The sequence below is a fragment of the Stomoxys calcitrans genome, chromosome 3 (assembly GCF_963082655.1).
Source record: "Stomoxys calcitrans chromosome 3, idStoCalc2.1, whole genome shotgun sequence".
NCBI lineage: Eukaryota > Metazoa > Arthropoda > Insecta > Diptera > Muscidae > Stomoxys > Stomoxys calcitrans.
The window spans coordinates 168,878,333-168,899,147 of NC_081554.1; the positions used below are offsets into that span (position 1 = coordinate 168,878,333).

Here is a 20,815-nt window from a genome sequence, read left to right on the forward strand (position 1 = left end):
TAGGTGTTACAAACGGAATGACTAGATTAGTATACCCCCATCCTATGGTGGTGGGTATAACAACAAGAAAAGAAAAATGTGACATAGATTGGACTGCATGATATTCCAGAAAAGTTGAGGTTTATAGCAATAGCTACACTGGAAGCAATGCTCATTATAGCGCTTATTGTGGTCTACAATGGGAACGGCGCCCAAAAGCTGGCTATACCACCTATATTGAAGGGTACACCAAGGGCCACCGTAGCGCAGAGTTAGCATGTCCGCCAATGAGGCTGAACGCCTAGGTTTGTATTCTGGCGAGAACATCAGAAAAAAATTGTCAGCGGTGATTATCCCCTCGTAATGCTGGCGACATTTGTGAGGTACTAGGCCATGTACAAACTTCTCCCCAAGGGGTGTCGCACTTTTTATAGCCGAGACCAAACGGCGTGCCCCCGTTTGGGCTCGGCTATAAAAAGGAGGTCCCTTATCATTGAGCTAAAACTTGAATCGAACTGCACTCATTGATATGTGAAAATTTTGCCCCTGTTCCTTAATGGAATGTTCATGGGCAAATTTGCTAACTAACTATGGTGGTGGGTATACCACCAATGGTGGTGGGTATACCACGTATGATGGTGGGTATACCACCTATGGTGGTGGGTATACCACCTATGGTGGTGGGTATACCACCTATGGTGGTGGGTATACCACCTATGGTGGTGGGTATACCACTTATGGTGGTGGCTATACCACCTATGGCGGTGGTTATACCACCTATAATGGTGGGTATACCACCAATATTGGTAGATATACCACCAATATTGGTGAGTATACCACCTATGGTGTTGGGTATACCACCTATGGTGGTGGGTATATAAACTACAGTGTAAGTATATGACCTATGGAGGTGTGAACTACTTATGGTGGTGGGTATATCACCTATGGTGGTGGGTATACCTCCTATAGTGGTGGGTATACCTCCTATAGTTGTGGGCATCCCACCTATGGTGGTGAGTATACTAATTATCGTAGTGGGTATACCACCTATTGTGGTGGGTATACCATCTATAATGGTGCGTATACCGCCTATGGTAGCAGTTTTACCACCTGTGGTGGTAGATTTTCCACCTATGGTGGTAGGTTTACCACCTATGGTGGTGGGTTTACCACCTATGGTGGTGGGTATACCACTCATAGTGATTGGTATATCACATATGGTGGTGGGTATTCCACCTATAATGGTGGGTGTACCAACGATATTGGTGGTTATATCACCTATATTGGTTGGTATTCCAACCATGATGTTGGGTATACCACTTTTGGTGGTGGAAATACCACCTACAGTGATGAGTATATCACCTATGGTGTTGGGTATACCACCTATGGTGGTGGGTACATCACCTACGTTTGTGGGTATACCACCTATGGTGGTGGGTTTACCACCTATGGTAGAGGGAAAACCACCAATGGTGGTGGATATACCACTTATATTGGGGGGTATACTAAGTAGGGTGTTGGATATCACCTTAAGTATGGTGGTGGGAATATCATCTACGGTGGTGGGTATAACACCTATAGTGGTGGGTATTCAACCTATGGTGGTGAGTTTACAAACTATGGTGGAGGATGTACAATGGTGCTGGGTATACCACCTATACTGCGTATAGGGCATATAGTGGGTATAGCACCCTTGGTGGGGATACCATCTATGGAGGTTGGTATACCACCTGTGGTCGTTGGTATTCTACGTAAGGTTATTGGCATATCACCTATGGTGGTGGGTATACCAACTATGGTGGTGGGCATACCACCTATGTTGGTGAATATATTACCACCTACGACAGTGCGTATACACCTTTTATCGGATGGTACACCCCTAGTTTTGAAGGTGTCCCTCCTAAAAAAGAGGTGTAGCCACCACAGCAGTTGGAACTCACCACAATAATAATACTCTCTATTGTGGTGGGTATACCCACTATTGTGGTGGGTATACCCCCTATTGCGATGAGTATACCCATTATTGTGGTGGGTTATTCTCTATTGTGGTGGGTATACAAACTTTTATGGCGGGTATACACACTATTGTGGTGGGTATACCCATTATTGTGGTGGGTAGACCCACTGTTGTGTTTAATATACCCACTACTGTGGTGGGTATACAGACGTCTATATTTTTATACCCACCATCGAAGGATCGTTTGCAACGCATAGAAGTAACCATTTCCGACAATATAAATATTCTTGATCGTCGTAAAAATCTTAGACCATCTAGTCATGTCCGTCCGTCTGTTGACACGTCGCTATATTCTTTAAAAAGGAAGATATTGAACTGAAACTTTGCACAGGTTCATGTTTTGCCCAAAGAGGTTAAGTTCGAAGATGGGCTATATCTTGATATAGCCCGGAAATATACCGATCTGCCGATTTGAGGTCCTAGGCCAATAACAGCCACATTTTTATCGGATTTTGCTTAAACTTGAGGCAGTGAATTGTGTCAATCCACTCAGTATCCTTTCTCCATTGGCCCAGATCGGTCCAGATTTGGATAAAGCTGCCATATAGACCGATCTCTCGATTTAAGGTTTTGGGCCCATAAAATGCGCATTTATTGTTCGATTTCGCCCAAATTTGGGAAAGTGAGTTGTGTTAGGCCCTTCGACATTATTCTTCAAATTGGTTTAGATCGGTTCAGATTTGGATATAGCTGTCATATAGTTTGATCTCTCGATTTAAAATTTGGGCCCAATAAAGGAGTATTTATTATCCGATTTCGCCGAAATTTGGGACAGTGAGTTATGTTAGGCCCCTCGACATCTTTCTGCAATATGGCCCAGATCGGTCCAGATTTGAGTATAGCTGCCATATAGGCCGATCTTTAGATTTGAGGACTTGGGCCCATAAAAGGCGCATTTATTGTCCGATTTCGCTGAAATTTGGGACAGTGATTTGGCCCAGATCGGTCCAGATTTGGGTATATCTGCCATATAGACCGATCTTTAGATTTAAGGTCTTGGGCCCATAAAAGGCTCATTTATTGTCCAATTTCGCTGAAATTTAGGACAGTGTATTGTGTTAGGCCGCTCGATATCCTTCTTGAAGATGACTCAGATCGGTTTAGATTGGGATATAGCTGCCATATAGACCGATCTCTCGTCCCTTAAAAGGCGTATTTATTATCCAATTGCGAAGAAATTCGACGCAGCGTTTTATGTTAGGTTTTTCAACATCCATGTCCCATATGTTTCAGATCGGTCTATGTTTGGATATAGCTGCCAAAAAGATGAATTTTGAACCAAAATTTAACCTTGACTTCTATTTATTAGACCACTCAATGTCCGCGTCGAATTTGGTCTAAATCGGAACATAAATAAATAAAAAAAAAAAATATCTTTCTGTACACACAACATATCCTAGCCAAATATCCCAGTCACCCATTAGTGATGCACATTCCACTTGAGTTATTTGATGCCTTATAAACAGTTTTGGTTAATAATCTCAAATGTGTTAACTACAAGATGTGTATAAATAAATAATTTAAATTCTTTTGATGTGATGCGGTTTCATTCATTGTTGTGATGTCTTAAATATATGGATGTGGCCTTTGGTCCGAACAAAATGTTGTGGTTGCAATGCACAATTTGAGACTTTAGAGAATAAGAAGTGAACCATGACAAACATAACTTTTGTTGGACATTGATGACCAACGACAATAAGGACTCGATATTCACAAACACCAATGAAATCGAATGAAGCAAGCAAGAAATACAACTGCATGCATTCATATAGACTGTAGAATCGAATGCATTCGAATAAGCATTGTGCCATGGCAGTGGCATATGGAAATCAATCACAAGGAGTCAAATATTGTATTGTATGCCTTAGCATTGCGTATGTAAATCAATTTATCATATTCTCACACACACACACACACACATACACATCCATATCCAATGCATGTACCATAAATGTTAGTTATGTTGTGACTTGTGATTTTATGAAGTCTACTTTTAGGGGACATTGAAGTTTCCCATTGTTTCATGAGTGAGGAAGGTAAGGATCTTAATTCTCTATATCATATGCCCGAAGCTTAAAACTACTACAACCACATCAACATGGAAGGTTATTTAATACATTATAAGTGTTCTCTTTCTCTTCTCTCCCTGTTTTCGTTATTGTTCACTTTGTTCCTCTTGCACTCTGTTATCATTATACATATGATTTACATACATATCTGAGGCATAGAGTTGATGTCTAGTTGGCAACAAATGTTTCCAATTTATCATATTCCGAACTTACACACTCATGGCCAGTTGCCAATTCAATGTAAAATGCAAAATGGCTACCAAAAGTTAGGAGCAAAGAGTTAAACTACACTGGAGAAAAAGGATAGATTTTAGTCTTTTTTTATATGAAATAAAATTTTAATAAAAATTTCTAAGAAATACAATTTCGAAAAAAATTTCAAAAAAAGACAACATTTAACAAAATTTTCTATAATAAAAAAATTTTCGACAAAAATACAAAAGTCAACCGATCGAGATAATATGGGACCCAAATAAAAGGTATTCGGGAGTAGAGTACGCATATAATAATAAAAATTGGGTTGAAGTACCTAGGGGACCGTCCAAACCCCAAAGCCGCCCCAAGCCCAAAACAGCCTTTACTGGGAAAATTAGACAATCATGTCAAAAGGGGACTCAAATGGAAAGTATTTGGGAGCAGATTAGGAGTTTGGCATTCAAATTGGGCTCCAAGTACTGAAGGCTGCCTCACCTCGCTAAACCCCTCCCAAACAGAGAATATAAGCCGATCATGGCATTATGGGGTTCAAATTAGAGGTACTTGGGAGTAGATTACGAATAACAAATTAAAATTTGTGTCCATGTATCTAGGTGGCAATCTACCCTACCATCATCACAAACTGACCCATCAAGTGATAGATAACTTTAAGTATAGTGCGGGCCCAAATTTTCCAATTTATACATAAGTGCCAGGAAAAGGGTTTGCCCCAGTTTCTTAGTGGAATTTTCGGGGGCAAAATTTGCCATTTGCCAAAAAGAGGTGAATCACAATCCCGGCCTCAGAAATGGTACTGGGGAATTATACGAGTATATGGCACATAGTAGGTAAGAAACATATTTTTCGTGTGGTGGAGCGGGTCAGGCTAAGCTAGTCTATTATATACCAAATAAAAGCGTGCTAAATTCGGCCGGGCCGATTCATACCTTCCACCTTGGATAGCATTTGAAAAGTTTTTTTGCTCGGTTTCGCTTTGTAGGCAAACAAAGGATAATGGATAAGAACTGCTATGCTTTTGGAGCTATATCAGGTTATGAACCATACTTGGCTTGAATGTTGGAGGTCTTAGTAGATACTATTGCGCAAAATTTATACCATATCGAAATGTGCTCTATAGAGACTCAAGAAGTATAAACGAGAGCGGCTTATATGGGAGCTTTATCAGATAATGAACCGGTTCAGACCATATATGGCACGTATGCACGTATAGGAGATGTCATTGTGCAAAAGTTGCAGTCCAATCGGATAAGAATTACACCCTCTAGAGAATCACGCAGTAAAATTTAGAAATCGGTTTATATGACAGCTATATCAGGCTATGGACCGATTCGGACCATACTTAGCACATCTGTTGAATGTCGTAGAAAACGTCATAGTACAAAATTTCAAACAAATCGGATAAGTATTACGCCCTCAAGAGGCTCAAGAAGTAAAATTTGGAAATCGGTTTAAATGGGAGCTATATCATGTTATGGCCCGATTCAGACCCTGTTTAACACGTAGGTGTTAGGTCATAGTAGAAATCATTGTGCCAAATTTGAGCCAAATCGCATAAGAATTACACCCTCTAGAGGCTCGAGAAGTATAATCGAGAGATCGACTTATATGGGATCTATATCAGGTTGAGAAACGATTCGTACCATACTTAGCACATCTGTTGAATGTAGTAGAAAACGTTATAAAACAAAATTTCAAACAAATCGGATAAGTATGATACCCTCTAGAGGCTCAAGAAGTAGATCTGGAGATAAAAAATGTCAAACAAATCGGATAAGAATGATACCCTCTAGAGGCTCAAGAAGTAAAATCTGGAGATCAGTTAATATGGCAGCTATATAAGGTTATGGACCGATTTGGCACGTGTGTTAAAGTTCATGAGTCAACAGTCACTGAGCAAAGTTTCAGCCAACTCGGATAAGAATAGCGCCCTCTAAAGGCTCCAGAAGTATTGAATTGCCCAAAAAGTAATTGCGGATTTTTCATATGGTCGGCGTTGACAAATTTTTTCACAGCTTGTGACTCTGTAATTGCATTCTTTCTTCTGTCAGTTATCAGCTGTTACTTTTAGCTTGCTTTAGAAAAAAGTGTAAAAAAAGTATATTTCATTAAAGTTCATTCTAAGTTTTATTAAAAATGCATGTACTTTCTTTAAAAAAATCCGCAATTACTTTTTGGGCAACCCAATATAATCGGAAGATTGATTTATATGTTATCTATATTAAGTTAGCGACCGATTCGGACCATACTTAGCATATATCGGCATATATATAATCGGGAAATACGGTTATGACCGATATGGCCCATTTACAATCCCATCTGACTTACACTATTAGGAAATATTTGTGCAAAATTTCAAGCACCCTGCTTTACTCGTCCGAAAGTTTGCGTGCTTTCCACAGACAGACGGATGGGCTCAGCTAATTCGAGCTAAAATGTCATGACGATCTACAATATAAGTTAACCACCACCGGGATATCATTTCTCCCGCTGTGTATTTGGTCTGACCAAAGGGTGAGCTTCAGTTTCACACTGGCTTATTAGAATTACAGAGCGACTGCTGGCCGATGGTTGAACTGAGCATCCAAACAAAGGGTGAGGGGAGTTCAGTTCAACCATCAAGCGGGGCCAGTTTAGCAGGATCAGTTCACAAATGACCACTTTATTGCAATATTTCTGAAAATCGGACGAAGATGTATATGACAGCTATATCTAAACCTGAACCCATTTTGAGAAAACTTCATAGATATTGTGGTTGTCGTCAAGGAAAGTGCAAAATTTTGGCAAGTTTGGTCGATAAATGCCCTTGCTGTGATTCTAGAAGTTAAAATTGGGCGATATATATATCTTATATATATAAATCAATTTGTGTTTGTTTGTAGGTTTGCTTGTTTGTTTGTTTGTATGTATGTTTGTGTGTTCCTTATAGACTCAGCAACGGCTGAACCGATTTTCTAGAATTTTCACACAGATGGTGCATAATGACCCCGTGGTGAAAATAGGGTACTATATTTTTTGATATCTGAAGGGGGGGCGGACCCTCCCCCTTACCCTAATTTTCAGAAACGCCAGATCTCGGAGATGGGTGGTGCGATTTAAACGAAATTTTTTGTGCTCTCATATAGAACCCTGAAAATAAAATTTGGTATCCAAATTTCGGATGGGATACCTAGGGGGCTGCCCCACCCTAAAACCTACTAAACATATATTTAGACCAATCGCGACAATATGGGACTCAAATGAAAGGTATTCAGGATAAGAAAACGTATCTGATAACCAATTGTCGGACCAAGTGTTAGGGGGACCACCCCAAGCTCCAAAACACCCCTAAATCGGACATATTTACCGACCATGGCAATATGGGACTCAAATGAAAGGTACTTGCGAGCAGAATACGAATCTGACGTTCAAATGTGGGACCACGTTTCTGGGGGTACACCCCTCCCCCAAAACACCCCCCGAAACAGGACTTATTTGTTGACCATGGGAATATGGGGCTTAAATAAAAGGTATTTGAGTGTAGAATTCGAATCTGAAATCCAAATACGGGACCAAGTGTTTGGGGGACCGCTTCTCTCCAAAAACATCCCCCAAAGGGGACATATATACGACCATAGCAATATGGGGCTTAAGTGAAAGGCATTCGAGAGAAAAGCACGAATTTGATATCAATATTCGGGAAAAATGTCTATGGGGCCACCCCACCCCCACAACACCGCCCAAATAGTAAATATTTACTGACTATTGCAATATGAGGCTCAAATAAGAGGGTTTTCAAAGTGGAACACGAATACGATATATATTTTCAAGGCCAACTCACTGAGGAGCCGCCCATCCCACAAAACACTCCCCAAGCCGGTCGTATTTGCCGACTATGGAAATATGGGGCTCAAATGAAAGGGAGTAGACCACGTATATATATATATATATCTATATATCTATATATATATATATATATATATAGATATATATATATATATATATATAATTCTGATCCGATTTTGATGAAATTCACCAGTAATGTCGAGAGTCAAGAGAAAATCCTTTATTTTATTTTATTTTTATTTATTTTATTTTATTTTATTTTATTTTATTTTATTTTATTTTATTTTATTTTATTTTATTTTATTTTATTTTATTTTATTTTATTTTATTTTATTTTATTTTATTTTATTTTATTTTATTTTATTTTATTTTATTTTATTTTATTTTTTTTTATTTTATTTTATTTTATTTTATTTTATTTTATTTTATCATATTTTATTTTATTTCATTTTATTTCATTTCATTTCATTTTATTTTTTTATTTTATTTTTTATTTTATTGTATTTTATTTTATTTTATTTTATTTTATTTTATTTTATTTTATTTTATTTTATTTTATTTTATTTTATTTTATTTTATTTTATTTTATTTTATTTTATTTTATTTTACTTTATTTTATTTTATTTTATTTTATTTTATTTTATTTTATTTTATTTTATTTTATTTTATTTTATTTTATTTTATTTTATTTTATTTTATTTTATTTTATTTTATTTTATTTTATTTTATTTTATTGTATTTTATTTTATTTTATTTTATTTTATTTTATTTTATTTTATTTTATTTTATTTTATTTTATTTTATTTTATTTTATTTTATTTTATTTTATTTTATTTTATTTTATTTTATTTTATTTTATTTTATTTTATTTTATTTTATTTTATTTTATTTTATTTTATTTTATTTTATTTTATTTTATTTTATTTTATTTTATTTTATTTTATTTTATTTTATTTTACTTTATTTCATTTTATTTTATTTTATTTTTATTTTATTTTTTTTATTTTATTTTATTTTATTTCATTTCATTTCATTTTATTTTATTTTATTTTATTTTATTTTATTTTATTTTTTTTTTTTTTTATTTTATTTTATTTTATTTAAAATTTTTTTTTTTTATTGTAATCAAATTTCGAGAAAATTTTCCTTTGCATCGGATTTGAAGTTCAAATTTCCTAGAAATTCTTAGCCACACTGCCTTTTGTCCCTACCCTACAATAACAAGTACAATAATTCTACTCTTGGTTTTGGTTACCACCTAACCATTGAGCATTGAGCTACAATTTGCTAGATAAAGTTTTAGACACTGTATTAAGATGTTTGCATAATATAACTGTCACTGCCAAGGCTTTCCCATGAGTTTAACCTCTACTTCTCCATATAAAAAGGCTTAGAGTTTTCCATAGACTTATACATATACATACACAGACGTATGAGAATATGTGTAAAACTTTAGATTGATGTACATATAACTTATTTACTTAATTAGCATAAATTTGATAGTTAAGCTAAAAATTTCACAACATATAACTTTTTCAATATTGATGACTGACTATGAGGACCAGGAGGATGACTTGCATGACTATGGCAGCTAAAGACTATTGCGAACAATTGTTAATACAGCTGGTATGCCTTGAAGAAGAAGACAAAATTGTTGCTGTTGCCGACTATTATGTTGATGATGATGATGATGATGGTGAGATTCTCGTAGCAGCATACAAATGTTGCCATTTCCGGTTTGTTAATGATATTTGAGTGACACTAACGATTATTATTATTTTTATTATAATGTGTGTGAGTGTGATAGACATGTTTCATTTTATTTCTTTGTGTTTGTTATTGTTACATATATTTTTGTGTAATCAACTTTGGGAACACTGAGAATAAAAGCGTGAGAACGTCAACAAGTAACTAAAAGTCTTCAGCCTCAAAACCCCAAATAACAAAGAATACACCATACAAGACACTGATACTACCCGTGTTGTTATATGGTTCTGAGGCATGGGTTCTTGCGAAAGCAGACGAGGCAGTGCTTGGAGTGTTTGAGAGAAAGATTCTTCGTCGAATATATGGACCAGTTTGCGTTAATAGAGAATATAGGCATCGTATGAACCAAGAGCTGTATGACGATGATCTTTTGAAGGCCAATACGGTGGTACACGCAAACCGGGACGACCAAAAGCCCAATGGAAATACCAAGTGGAGGGAGACACCTCGAAATTTGGTGCCAGAGATAATGAAATGAACGCAGAAGATCGAGGCGTTTGGAACGCTATTCAACGTTGGGCTAGTGGAACAAATGTGCTGTAATAGCCAATTAAAGTAAAGTAAGTAAAGCCCAAAAAACAAACAGAAACGATTCTATTTCGTTTAAGTTTGTTCCATAATAAAATGCCCCAAGTTGGGCGCCAATTAGAATAGCATGTGCAAGGCCAAATTCTTTGTTGAGATATCTCATTTAGCTTTTCTCCAGAATTGGAAAAATATTCTTTACAAACAATATATTCTCATTGGAGATCCAATAAAAGTATCATTTGTACTTGTAAACGCCACAAGTTGGGCGCCAACTAGAAGCAAATGTAAATTTGCCCATGAACATTCCATTAAGGTACAGGGGCAAACTTCTCAGATATAAATGAGTGATGTCCGATACAAGTTTTGGCTCAATGAGAGGACATCATATTTTTATAGCCAAGTCCGAAAGGTGTAATGATGTGCGACAGCTCTTTGGGGAGAAGTTTTTGCATGGCATAGAACCTCATAAATGTTGCCAGAATTAAGAGGAAAAAACCACATGGCAATTTTGTTTCCTACAAATGTCGTCAGCATTAGAAGGGGATAACCACTGCTGAAATTTTTTTCCCCATTTTTTCGTCAGGATTCGAGCCAAGGTGTTCAGCTCCATGGGCGTGCATGCAAACCTCTGCGCCACGGTGGCCTGCAGCTAGAATCACCATTACAAAAAAAGTTATGCTTTCAACTATTTAATGATGCATTTGTCATTGGTTTGTCCCTAAAACTGCTAAAATTTCCCGTGTTTAATTTGTTTTTGTTCGTTTAAACGCAACAAGTTGGGCGCCAGTTAGAAAAAAAATTATGAAAGAGCTTATTTCATGAATTCCTCAGTTCGAGTATCTTTAGAAACTCAATAAATCATAAGCATGCAAATTTTTTACCGTTGAAAGATATAATTTCCTAGGTTGGGCGCCAAAAATGTTATAAATATCACATAGCTATATTTTTTGTTTCAAATACCTTTCAAGCCACAATCCTTCTTACTTTATTCCATATTTGAAGGGTTGTGAAATAAGTTCTGGCTTTTATATAATTTTAAGCGTAAGCGCCACAAGTTGGGCGCCACTTTCAAATCTATTCATAAATCAATTTTTTGTGATTTATTTTACTTGAGTATCTTTGCAAATGCAATATATAATCGTTATTAAAATTAGTTAACGTTTTTAGATATACTGTTCCAAGTTGGGCGCCAAAATGTTTATTGATAACCAATAGCTAATTTATTTTTGATAGAGAAACCTCATAAGCCAAAATTTTGTGTTTTCAATCCAAATTTTTGTTTTATATTAAGATTAGAGACTTAACAAAATTTGGGGGTAAGCGCCACAAGTTGGGCGCCACCAAAAAACAAAATTGCGATATAAATAATTTTTTGGAAAGTGAACGGCTAATGTGGGCTTGCTTTAAAATTGTTTACATTCACTTTACCTTTACTTCACTAGGAGGCCACCGTAGAGCAGAGGTTAGCATGTCCGCCTATGATGCTGAACGCCTGGGTTCGAATCCCAGAAAAAAATTTCCCCTCCTATTGCTGGCAACATTTGCGAAGTACTTTAAAGAGCTGTCGCCTTGCGGCACGCCGTTCGGACTCGGCTATAAAATGGAGGCCCATTGTCATGAGCTTAAAAAACTTGAATCGGACTGCACTTAGCCATTCCAACACTTCCTTAATTGCAAGGATCCTCGCTTGATATACACTGCCGTGGTCGGGTAACCTCTTCGATATGACCAGTTCTAGATCTTAAGAGTTCACCCCAAACCCCACCTGGTCGTTTGGTTTGGAACCATCCGTATAGAAGTCTATGTAACTTCTGTTACCAGGGATATCATAGTTCAAATCGGTTCTATCGGAAATAGTGGTACAGTAATTTTTATCAAAAAGCGGCTCAGGTAAGGTGTAATCCACACTTCCTGGAACACCGGATATTGTATCAAGGATAACACAGTTTCCGTAGCCGCCACATGACCAAAGAGAAAGATCTCGTAACCTAACGGCAGTGGTTGGTGCAATTTCTCTAGCCACAATGTCCAGAGGCATAAGATGTAGCATTAAATTCAGTGCATCAGATGGTGTCGTCCTAAGTGCGGCTGTGATACACAAACAAGCCATCCTTTGGATCCAGTTAAGTATTGAGCAGTAGGTGGATTTTTGAAGCGCCGTCCACCAGACCACAACACCATATAGCATTATAGGTCTGACAACTGCACTATATACCCATTGCATGACACGCGGTTTAAATATCCAACTTTTGCCAATGGCTCTCTTGTATAGGGCAAGAGTGGCCTTTCTTGGCCTTTTTTTTTCCAAAATGTTGGATTTAATGGAACATTCTCTCCACCCAAGAAGACAGGTTCTACTGTAGCAACTTGTATCTCCTGCTGAAAAGAACTACTTCTGTCTTGCACGGATTTATAGCCAGACCACTTTCGCAAGCCCAATTTGCTGTTGCACGTAGAGCTTCCTGAAGTATATCCCTTAGAGTGCTGGGAAACTTTCCCCTAACCGCAATTGCCACATCATCAGCATACGCGACCAATTTTACACCATTTTCTTCTAGAGCTGTGGTCATCCAACATTTCCCAGTTGCATATTTTTCCACTTATATCTTCCGATACAAAGGTAATATCTAGTACCTGCTGCTTGGTCCTGGTAATAAAGGTCGGTTTATCTCCTTTATCGCCAGATTGCAACTTATAATATATTCATAGATATATTAAGTGCCCCAAGTTGGGCGCCAGTTTGGTAAAATATTATTAACAGCCCAAAGCTAAGGTTTTTTGGCAACTCAAATATATATTTAGCTTTTTCTGATTATTGCGATATAAAGCTTTTGTTGGAAAGTGAAGGGCTAATATGGGCTTGCTTAAAAACCGCCAGAAATGTGATTTATTATTTTTTTTTTAATTATAGTAGCACACGTTGGGCGCCAGTTAACTTTTTTTAATTTTTTCACGATTTGAATATTTTTTTAATTGTAAATATTAGCTTGCATATCACTTTACCTTCTTGTAAAGATATACAAAGTGCCCCAAGTTGGGCGCCAGGTTGGTAAAATGTTATTAACAGCCCTTAGCTAAGGATTTTTAGACAATTCATATATTTTTACAGCTTTTTCTGATTATTGCGATGTAAAGCATTTATTGGAAAGTGAACGGCTAATGTGAGCTTATTTAAAAAAAACGCCAAAAATGAGATTTATTAACATTTTTTTTTTGTTTATTTTTTAATTAAAGTAGCACAAGATGGGCGCCAGTTAATTTTTTTAAAATTTTTTTTATACGATTTGAATAACTTTTTAATTGCAAATATTTGTTTGCATATCATTTTATCTTCTTGTATACATATAACAAGTGCCCCAAGTTGGGCGCCAGTTTGGTAAAATGTTATTAACAACCCCATAGCCAAGGATTTTTAGACAATTCACATATTTTTACAATTTATTAATTGTGATTTATTAACATTTTTTTTAAATTAAAGTTGCATTTTTTTTTTAAATTAGAATAGAGTAAGCACACGTTGGGCGCCAGTTAATTTATTTTAATTTTTTTACGATTTTAATAAACTTTTAATTGCAAATATTTGCTTGCTTATCACATTATCTTCTTGTAAAGATATACAAAGTGCCCCAAGTTGGGCGCCAGTTTGGTAAAATGTTATTAACAACCCCATAGCCAAGGAATTTTGGACAATTCATATATTTTTACAGCTTTTTCTGATTATTGCAAAATAAAACATTTATTGGAAAGTGAATAGCTAATGTGGGCTTGCATAAAAAACCGCCAAAAATGTGATTTATGAACATTTATAATTTTTTAAATTAAATTAGCACAAGTTGGGCGCCAGTTAATATATTTTAAATTTTTTTACGATATGCATGCATTTTTAATTGCAAATATTTGCTTGCATATCACTATATCTTCTTGTCAAGATATACAAAGTGCCCCAAGTTGGGCGCCAGTTTGGTAAAATGTTATTACCAACCCCATAGCCAAGGATTTTTGGACAATTCATAAATTTTTACAGTTTTTTCTGAATTTTTCCCTTTTTTCTGTCAATATTCTGAGTGTAAGTCCATGAACTTTCTTCTTCTCGGACAAATTTCTCATGTCCCAGCTTTCTCATTACAATTCTGACCATCATGCATAGATTTAACTGTCCCTTGGGCTGTGACAACTATATACAAAATTGTAATAAATTATAAACTACAATTAACATTTACATTTCAATTTCCATCATCATTGGTATGCGAACACATGTACACACTTACTAAAACACTAATACAACTAGTCACCAGAGTATTGAGATCATTATGTGCTATTTCCAGAGACATTATCAATTATTTATTAAAATTACCATATAATTATAATAAACACAATCAAATATTTCAAAATGGAAACATAAATGCCTTGAGCTTTGTTGAATGAATGAAGATTTCCATTTTCTTGTAGGTTGTAGCTTGTGAGTATGAAAGTGAGCAAGAAAGTTAAAACGTATTCAATTGACAAGTTAAAGCAAACGAGTAAGGCTTTAGTAGGGACTTTATCAAATGATGAGAAAGTCCCTGATGAAGTAAAGGGAGAATTTGCAAAAATAAATACATATTTAAAAGTGATTTGTGCAAATGGATGCTGAAGTAAACATATGGCTCTTAAGGTTAATCCAAAATATGGTAAAGACTTTCAATTGGCGCCCAACGTGAACTGTTTTTAAATATCAATACCGGTTTTCCACTTAATGCCTGGCGGATTGCAAAAGACTGAAAATCCCCTGCCACGATCGAAACAGGAGAAGAAGAAGTTGAAACGGGACCGGACAAGCCCTGTGTGGGTGGGCTCAAGGTGTGCGCCAATGGGAAAAGACGGAACTCAAAAAGTACTTCGACAGCGGCAGCTAGTGAAGCATCTATGCAAATTCTGCACGTCTATCCCATCTAGACAAGAAATGGAAATGGAAACTACGGAGGATAAAGACATAGTGGTCAAGCGGATCACAAAGGCTCGCTTGTGTCAGCATCTCCTAGTGCTAAGCCAAGGGGCAAACAGCGACCGCTATGGTGAATACCAGAGCTGGTTCGTCTAAGGAGGGACTGCAGAAAACTCTTCAACAGGGCGAAAGCCACAAGAGCACCACTCGATTGCGACATCTATAAGGCTAAACATAGAAAATATTAGGGTGGGCGTAGAAAAGCTCAGAACATATGCTGGGTGGAACTCTGCAGAAAGAGGTGGGAAGAAGGTAAGGAAGATTCTGTCCTCTGGACCTTTTACGGGGGGGTATATTCAGAAGTCAGAAAATGTATGGACATTGGCTGGTGAGGACACCCTAGAACTACTGGTTGATACACATTTTCCGGGAAATTCTCTAACGGACAACGTGGCGCCAGAAGAGTTTGTCACTGGTATGCATTCGTCAGAGGCTATTCGATAAATTGTGTCTGAACCCAAAAGCCTTTGGGACATAAAAAGTTTAGAATCCTTTAAGTCTCGAGGTGAGCTGAAGTGGTTGGTGAGCAGAAGTCGATGGACCATGAAGTTTCGGAGCTGGTCGTGAGGAGTTGGATGTGGTGATGGACGGGTGAAGCGTTATGACGATGGATGGATAAGCAGTTAGAAGGCTGCATCCAAAAAGGTTGGTGAGCTGAAGGTGGCTGGACCATGAAGTCTTGGAGCTGGTCGATGATGTTTTTGAAAGTTTTAACACGGTGTCGCTGTTATGTGTGAATGTTTCCGTGGCACTCCTGTTTAGGCTCAGACTTGTGCTGAGTTTTTTTGGGTTATGCCACCTAATTTCTTACTGTTTCTGAATGACGTGTTGTAAAGGGATGGTGCTTGCATCATCCCATAAGATGACCAGTCCGGAACTGTCTGGAGTTCAACTGGTAGTAGTTGGACTACGTAGTAGAACCAGAGGCCTTAATCTGATACCACGGGAGTCAGGAGTATCTGGAACTTTGGTTCCAGCCCGACTATTGGTGAGGCCCAGTTGGGAGCAACGTGGTGGCTGTGATTTAACACCTAAAATCGTAGCAAGGGCATTTCGATGCTCGGTGTGGAGTGCCATGTACTCAACCGAGTGACGTGACCCTTACAACGGAAAGAGTTGGGATAGTGCTCTGCTCCTAATCAATGGGCGAGGACACGTCCAGACAACGTGAACTCGAATTGGTACTCATGATGGCTTCGGCTATGTATAGGGCCGTTGGTAGACACATCATTTTCACCCAGGGTTAAGAGCCCTGCAGGCTTAAGCCATCGTGGCAGGTGCCTGCAGAGAACACCATTTTGACTCTCCGTCTCCGTGGGAGGAGAGAGTTTCATTTACCGAAAGCGCAAAATAACTGGGTATTTGACTGGACAGGAAATTGAACTTCAAATGCAACATTTTGGAAAGGGTAAGAAAGGCAACTCTTGCCCTATACATCTGCAAAAGAGCCAGTTGTCAGACCTACAATGCTATATCGTGTTGTGGTCTAGTGGACGGCGCTACAAAAGTACACCTACTGTTCATTACTCAACCAGATGGCTTGTTTTTACATCACAGCCGCACTGAGGACAACACCATCTAATGCACTGAATTTAATGCTTCATCTGGTCGCGTATGCTGATGACGTGGCTATTGCGGTTGGGGAAAGTTTCCTAGCGCTCTAAGAGATATACTTCAGGCAGCTGTACGTGCAACAGCGAACTGGGCTACCGAAAATGGTCTAGGTGTAAATCGGTGCAAGACAAAAGTAGTTCTTTTCAGCAGGAGATACAAGCTACCTACAGTGGCACCTGTCTCCTTGGTAGGAGAGAATCTTCCCTTAACAGAAAGCGCAAAATATCTGGGAGTTTTGCTGTACAGGAAATTTAACTTTAAATCCGACATTTTTGGAAAGAGCAAGAAAGGCAACTCTTGCCCTATACACCTGCAAGAGAGCCATTGGCCAAAGTTTGGGGGTTAAGACCGCGTGTCATGCATTGGGTGTATACTGCAGTTGTCAGACCTATAATTCTATATGGTGTTGTGGTCTGGTGGACGGCGCTTCAAAAGTCCACCTACTGTTCAATAGTCAACCGCATCCAAAGGATGGCTTGTTTGTGCGTCGAAGCTGCACTGGAGGACGACACCATCTGATGCACTGAGTTTAATGCTACACCCAATGGCTCTAGACATTGTGGCTAGACAAATTGCTGCGACCACTCCGTGAGGCTAACGGAGCTTTCTCTTTGGTCATGTGGCGGCTACGGACACTGTCCCTGACACAATGTCCGATGTTCCAGGCAGTGTGGAGCGGCTTTTCGATAAGAAGTACTGTAACACGGTTCCTGATAGAATCAACTGAAACTACGATATCCCTGATAAGAGAAGTTACATAAAAGTAGACGACCAGTTGGGCTTTGGGGTGTACTCTAAAGATCTACAACTGGTAATATCGAATAGGTTACCGGACTACTGCAGAGTGTATCAAGTGGAGATGCTTGCAAATAAGGAAGCGGTGGCATGGCTTAGATATAATGTCATGACGACGATTGGCATAAATATCTTCTCGGACAGCCAGGCAGCCAATTAATCCCTGGAGAACGTATTTCTGAACACAAAAAACGCCCTCGATTGTCGCAGATCTCTCAACGAGATGGCTGAACAGTTCAAAATTCACCTGTTCTGGGTGCCGGGCCACAAAGATATCTCAGGAAATTGTAAAGCGGACGAGCTTGCGAGACTAGAAACTACCCTACACATTCCAGGAAACATGCTGACAGGTTGCCAGTAACGACTGTAGGTTGCCAGGCCCTTTGACATCCATCTTCAATTTGGCCCAGATCGATTCAGATTTGGATATAGCTGCCTTATAGATCGATCTTTCGATTAAGGGTCTTAGGCTCATAAAAGCCACATTTATTATCTGATTCTGCTGAAATTTGGGACAGTGAGTTGTGCTAGGCTTTCGACATCCTTCGTCAATTTGGTCCAGATCGGTTCAGATTTGGATATAGACCGATCCGCCGATTTAGGGTCTTAGGCCCATAAAAGGCGCATTTATTGTCCGATGTCGCTGAAATTTGGGACAGTGAGTTGTGTTAGGTTCTTCAACGTCCTTCTTCAATGTGTCCCAGATGGGTCCAGATATGAATATAGCTCCCATATAGACCGATCCGCCGATTTAGGCTCTTAGGCCCATAAAAGGCGCATTTATTGTTCGATGTCGCTGAAATTAGAGACAATGAGTTGTGTTGGGCCCTTCGACATCCTTATTCAATTTGGCCCAAATCGGTTGAGATTTGGGTATAGCTGCCATATAGACCGATCTCTCGATTTAATGTTTTGAGGCCATAAAAGGCACATTTATTGACCGATTTTGCTAAAATTTGGGACGGTGAGTTGTGTTGGGCCCTTCGACATCCTTATTCAATTTCATTCAAATCGGTTGAGATTTGGGTATAGCTGCCATATAGACCGATCTCTCGATTTAATGTTTTGAAGCCATAAAAGGCACATTTATTGACCGATTTTGCTAAAATTTGGGACGGTGAGTTGTGTTGGGCCCTTCGACATCCTTATTCAATTTGATCCAAATCGGTTCAGATTTGAATATAGCTGCCATATAGACCGATCTCCCGATTTAAGGTTTTGGGGCGCTAAAAGGGGCATTTATTGTTCGATTTCGCCCCAATTTGGGACTGTGAGTTGTGTTAGACCCTTTGACATCTTTCTTCAATTTGGCTCAGATCGGTCCGGTTTTGGGCACATAAAAGGCGCATTTATTGTCCAATGTCGCCGAAATTTGGGACAGTGAGTTGTGTTGGGACTTTCGACATCCTTATTCAATTCGGCCCAGATCGGTTCCGATTTGAATATAGCTGCCATATAGACCGATCTCTAGGTTTAAGGTCTTGGCCCCATAAAAGACGCATTTATAATCCGATTTCACAGAAATTTGACACAGTGACTTATGTTAGGGTTTTCGACATCCTTGTCGGATATGGTTCAGATTTATTTTTAGATATAACTACTAAAAAGACCAATATTTTGTTATACACCATTGAACAATGACTTGTACTTATAAGAATTTGGTCCAAATTGGAACATATTTCTATATAGTCTGCTATGAGGGATAAGGTATGCATTTTTAACCGGATTTTGACGAAGGGTCGTTTACATATATACCCGAGGTGGTGGGTATTCAAAATTCGGCCCGGCCGAACTTAACACATTTTTACTTGTTTAACCTGATATAGCTCTAATGTGAAGCGATCTCTCAATCATCTTGGTTCGGTTCTTAGAATCGTTAATTTTTCCTGGTTTGACAGAAAAAGTTAATTTACTTTGCATAAATTTTTTGCAGAATCCATGGTGGTGGGTTCCCTAGATGCAGCCCGGCCGAACGTTGCACGTTTTTACTTGTTGGGTATCATTTTAATATTATTTTTGACCAACATATACAACTGGCGCCCAATGAAGTGGTTTCATGTTAAAAATGATACTTAAAAATTTATGTTACCATTTTTAATTTTAATTAATTTCCATTTCCAAGTTCTTACCTGCAAAGAGAAAAGATGGAAAAATGATAAAATTAATAATATTTCACTTCCTTTTTTTGTGAAAAAAAAAGTTGTTAAAGTCTATACAAATCTTTAAAACATTCTCTTCAAGGATTATCACTGTGCAACGTTGAACCCCAGCACTTATAAATTGTTATTATGATTGTGGGACCTTGTTATAAATTTTCTTTCATTTCTTCACTTCATCTTTGGGTCTTTTGTATTTTGGCAAAGACAATAACAAAGTCTGCAGCAACATAAATAATCTATTATGATGTATGGCCGAGAAAAACGCAAAAACGAAAAAAGGAGACAAAACACACACACACACAAAAATATATGAACTCAGTCTAAAGAGCCAAAATGGAATACTAGAAGCAAAGGCATTCATATTCTTGGCAAGCTATTTTTTTTTTTTGAGAATTCAAAAATTGCATTTAATTTGGTTTTTTTGTTGGTAAAGAAAATTTGTTCCATGTGCGTATGTCTATCTAGAGACTCTATTTTGCAGAAAAAATTTTTTTTTTCTTTCTTCTAAGCTTTCCTGCCATTTCCTTGAGTTCCGTTTAAAAATAGGAAACTCCATTTGACAAAACGAATTTCTCTCACTGCTCTTTTTTCGTTTGGTTGTTAAAATCGTTGTGTTGTGTGTGTGTGTTTTTTTTTTGTTCATCTTAAAGAAAACAAAAAAATTATAATGAAATATCCTTAAAAGACATTTGCTAAACAAAATGGAAAATGAAAATATTTATTTTACCCATAGGGTAAAGACAAATAGAGACTCATTTTCTGTGTTGTTTATTAAATATGAGTGTCTGGAGTGAAAAATATGAGAAAAAAATGTATTAAGGAAAGCTCTTCATTTAAAACTTTTCAAAAACATTGAGAGAGGAAC

General features: G+C 37.6%; 1 protein-coding gene across 1 annotated transcript in view; it reads right to left on the bottom strand.

The window, feature by feature from the left end:
• Positions 1 to 20,815, bottom strand: part of LOC106084977 (semaphorin-1A) — a 1,175,174-nt gene that overhangs the window by 752,123 nt on the left and 402,236 nt on the right. The window lies entirely within an intron of this gene.